We start from the raw sequence: 4,816 nt of genomic DNA on the forward strand, positions 1-4,816 counted from the left end.
ATTAAATACTTATTTTTTTCTGATGGACAGGTCGACTCCCATCTTCTCTCAGAATGTCCTGGTCCCCAGACTTTGGTTTGAGTCCCCATCACTTCTCCCTTGCCCTCTTCTTCACTGGTGCAGCTCTCTGGACTGAACCTCTCCAGGAGGTATCTAAAAGGTAACTCGATGTCACAGCAGAGTATGACAAATAACACAGTAGCTTCTTACCTTTGTTTTGGATTCCTTGAGGATATTAAAATTCCTTAATTTCTTCTCACAGAGAAAAAGAAATCTAAAAGTTGGTTTAGTCATTCAGAGTTCCCAGAGACCCAGGTAGAAAGTCAGTCCCTCCCACCCATAACCATATGTCATTCCTTCCCTGAGAGACTTTATAACATAATCTCCCTCCAATATGAAGAATTTCTCCTACTCTTTGGCTTGTCACTGCTGCCACTGGGATCTCCCTGGCCGGCTTGGTTTAGGCTCCGGTTTGGCTGGTACCGGTGGTGGTCAGGACTTTCAAGGTGGTCTCCTCCCTCCTCTGCTGCTTCTCCTCATCTCCTGGAGCTATGGGTGAAGTGGGCACTTCAAGTGTCTAGGTTTGAACAACAAAATGACAATAGGGCTTTCCTAGGACACGGCAGGAATTCCTATTCCAAAGCCATTATTAATTCCTATTGCTGCAAGACATACAAATTTATTTTCTCTCCCTTTATATTGATCAAAAACTCTCGGGCACAAGGATCCCAATTCCAGTTGTCAGGAGAGCGTGCGAGGCATTCAGCGGTGGGGCGCGATTCAAAGAGACACTTAATTTGCTTTCTAAGTAGATATGAAGCAAAGACATTTTCACAAAAGTTCCATTTTACCAACTTAGGTTTCCCATCCCTGTGGGGTGGAGAAATTCACACTGGCAAGAAATACACTTTGCAAATGAGGATCCAGCTCCTACGAGATGAAAACTCCCTCAGGGACAGGGCGCTGAGGCAATGATTTCTTTCTTTTAGAGACAGACACCTCCCTTTCTCTTCTCCAACAGACCCGGGGTCCACAACCTGACTTGAGCCTTCATCCTCCCCTCGGGCCCCGCGTTCTCTGAAATAGTTTGCTTCAGGAGAGACCAATCTGAGGGACCCAACAGAGTACTTGGAACTAACATTTTCAAGAAACGGTTTTGTGCTTAAAAAAAACAAAAGACCCTCCACCCCCCGAGGGTCACTTTAATTATATTGAGGGTATTTGTTAAGTGCTTACTACGTACCAAGACTTGAGGGAGATACCGTAGGTACATCCCTCCCACAAATACTGGTCTTGTCAACTAAGGGAATTCTGGGGTTGTATGGAAGGGGCTGGAGTGGAGTCAGGAAGGCTTTGGGATGGTTTCCCTCCTGAGGCTTGGGTCTACAGGTTATGTGGTGTTGCAGTGGAGTCAGGAAGGCTTCTGGATGGTTTCCCTCAGGCTGTGGAGGGTCCAGGAGGAAGCTAGAGCTGGCTCGGCTGGAGGGCTGTTGTCCTTGAATGTTGGGGTGCTGTGGAAGCAACGGTTTTCACTCTTATTTTAGGGGAAAAAAGGGAAGGAGGAGAAATGGAAGTGGCTGGAGAAAAAGGAGGGGAGGCAAAGAGGGGAAAAGTGAGAGAAGGGGTGCCCGGCATCACCCTCCTCCCTGCCACTCCCTCCCCTGCACTGCCACCGTCCCCCCTGCAGCAGGCTTCACACCGAGGATCAGGGGGCACCTAGTGGCAGTGCCGCCATGGGCTTAGACCTTCCGTCCCACTGCCTCAGGCCTGGTCCCTCACCTCCCTCCTTCCCGGGTCCCCTCTCACCAGCTGCCCCTGCTTCCCCTCCCCACCCCCACCAAATGCAGGAAGGGGCAGCAGGGACAGAGGCCGCGCCTCCAAAGGCAGATGGGATTGCATCACATCAATTCTCCTTCTTGGTCCACCTGCTGAACCTTCACTTCATTTTTTCCCCCGGATCTGGGATCACTGATACTCTCCTGGCTGTATGTGGGAAACAAAAAAGATGCTACCAGCAGATTTGGAAGTAGAAAAGCAAAGGCAGGTGTAAATGCACTGACATTCATCATGGTGACACCTGCCAGCTCCCAGGGCCACCCTGAGGACCTCCCTCAAACCCACCATTCACAGGAATTAGTGCATTTCTACCTCCGGGCCCCCCGGCACTTACCTCTGCTCCTACCAGCGCCTACCACAGACAGGCAAATCCAGCCGGCAGTAGCAACACCCCAAATCTGTACAAATTCAAGACCTAAAATACTCAATGTGACTGGCATTCTTAAAACAAAAGCATATGAAGTAAAATTGCTTGGAAATTGGACAGAATTCTCCCTTGAGGCTTTTGGGTGCGTCTATAGTGTAACAGTCAGTTTGCGGTCATAAAGCCATTCATCTCATCACGTTAGAACAGGCAGAGGGATTGACCTTGCCAATTTTTGGCTTTTCAATGCTTGGTATTTTTTTTCTCCTAAGATAACCCAAAAGTCTACATACAATGCAATGAGTGTTGCATGGATTTATATGTCATTTTACATGTTAATTATTTTAGTATTAATTTTTTAAACTTTTTAATTGTATTTTATTGGGCTAACTTTATGTTTTATGTTTATTTTATTTAGCTATTTTATTGACATTTTTAATAACTTGTCAATAACTTGTTCATCTTTAATATCAAAATCTGAGAGAGATTTAACCGTGTTCACATCATTTGATACTAGTAGTAAATGTTTTCAAGTTTGTTTCAGTTAGCATATGATTAGATACTTATTTTTTTCCAATGGACAGGTCGACTCCTATCTTCTCTCAGGGTGTCCTGGTCCCCAGACTTTGGTTTGAGTCCCCATCACTTCTCCCTTGCCCTCTTCTTCACTGGTGCAGCTCTCTGGACTGAATCTCTCCAGGCGGTATCTAAAAGGCAACTCGATGTCACAGCAGAGTATGACAAAGAACACGGTGGCCCCTTACCTTTGTTTTGAATTCCTTGAGGATATTAAAATTCTTTCTTAATTTCTTCTCGCAGAGAAAAAGACATCTAAAAGTTGGTTTAGTCATTCAGAGTTCCCGGAGACCAACGTAGAAAGTCAATCCCTCCCACCCATAACCATATGTCATTCCTTCCCTGAGAGACTTTATATCCTAATCTCCCTCCAATATGAAGAATTTCCCCTACTATTTGGCTTGTCACTGCTGCCACTGGGATCTCCCTGGCCGGCTTGGTTTAGGCTCCGGTTTGGCTGGTGCAGGGCTGGTCGGGACTTTCAAGGTGGTTGATCTCCTTCCTCCCCTTGGTGCTTCTCCTCATCTCCTGGAGCCATGGGTGAAGTGGGCACTTCAGGTATCTAGGTTTGAACACAAAGCGACAACGGGGCTTTCCTAGGACACGGCAGGAATTCCTTTTCCAAAGCCATTATTAATTCCTATTTCTGCAACACATGCTAATAATTTATTTTCTAACCCTTTATACTGAACCAAAACTCACGGGGACAAGGATCCCAATGCCATTAGTCAGGACGGCATGTGAGGCTTTCAACAATGGGGCGCTATTCAATGAGATATTTTAATTTGCATCCTAAATAGATATGAAGTAAGGTCATTTTCACAAAAGTTCAGTTTTACCAACTTAGGTTTCCCATTCCTGTGGTGTGGAGAAATTCACACTGGCAAGAAATACATTTGGCAAATGAGGATCTGCCTCGTACGAGACGAAAACTTCCTCAGGGACCGGGTGTTTAAAGACAGACACCTCCCTTTCTCTTCTCCAACAGACCCAGGGTCCGCAGCCTGATTTGGGGCCTCAACCTCCCCTCGGGCCCCGCTTTCTCTGAAATGAATCCCTTCAGAACAGACCTATCCGAGGGACCCAACAGAGTAGTTGGAACTAACATTTTCAAGAAACGGTTTTGTGGTAAAAAATAAAAATAAAAAACCTCCACCCGCCGCGCGTCAGTTAATAATATTGATGGTATTTGTTAAGCGCTTACTATGTGCCAAGCAGGGAGGGAGATGCCGTATTCATTCATTCAGTCACTCGATTGTATTGAGTGCTTACTGTGTGCAGAGCACTGTACTAAGCGCTTGGGAAGTACAAAGGTACACCCTCCCGCTTCTTCGGCAGTTTGTTTTTTCTTCAAATCAGGTCTGGCAGTCGAATCCTTTCTGAGAATGTTATTCTCACATGTCGACAGCTCCCTTCCCCCCCCCTCCCCCCCCCCACACACACCTAAAATGCAGAGGGGCACTGTGAGGGAATCCTTTTGAATACCGCTTTAGACCTCCATCATTCCGCAAAGTCACTTCGAACCTTTGAAAAACCAAACGAGTAGCATTTACCAAGAGGAGGGCCCACAGAGTTGGGGCTGGGACGTTTCGTTCTTGTCGGCCAAAGCTGCCCCCCGCTACCTCACGACCCCCCCGGTTCTTCCTAACCTGCCGTCGCCCCTCAGCCTGGCTTCGAGGGAGCCCGCGGCTTGCTTGCCCTGCCCGCTTCTCCCGCTCCGTCCCCACCGCTCTCCGCCTCCCCTCCGCTCTGCCCGCCCCCCGCCCAGCTCTGCCTCCCCTCAGGTCTGCCTCCCCTCGGCTCTGCCTCCACTCAGCTCTGCCTCCCCTCAGGTCTGCCTCCACTCAGCTCTACCCCCCTCAGCTCTGCCCCCCCCCCCCCAGCTCTGCCTCCACTCAGCTCTGCCTCCACTCAGCTCTACCCCCCTCAGCTCTGCCTCCCCTCAGTCTGCCTCCCCTCAGCTCTGCCCCCCCTCAGCTCTGCTCCCCCCAGCTCTGCCTCCCCTTAGCTCTGCCCCCCCTTCAGCTCTGCCCCCCTTCA

At 48.7% G+C, this 4,816-nt stretch overlaps 1 long non-coding RNA gene across 1 annotated transcript; it reads right to left on the reverse strand.

The window, feature by feature from the left end:
• Nucleotides 1-2,754: 2,754 nt before the first annotated feature.
• LOC119925730 lies at nucleotides 2,755-4,285 on the reverse strand. Its single transcript, XR_005449829.1, has 3 exons — nucleotides 4,220-4,285; nucleotides 3,170-3,338; nucleotides 2,755-2,907 (listed from the first exon to the last, which is right to left on the reverse strand). It is a non-coding gene; the product is annotated as an uncharacterized LOC119925730 (long non-coding RNA).
• Between the last annotated feature and the right edge of the window lie 531 nt (nucleotides 4,286-4,816).

This window comes from Tachyglossus aculeatus, chromosome 1 (assembly GCF_015852505.1).
Source record: "Tachyglossus aculeatus isolate mTacAcu1 chromosome 1, mTacAcu1.pri, whole genome shotgun sequence".
NCBI lineage: Eukaryota > Metazoa > Chordata > Mammalia > Monotremata > Tachyglossidae > Tachyglossus > Tachyglossus aculeatus.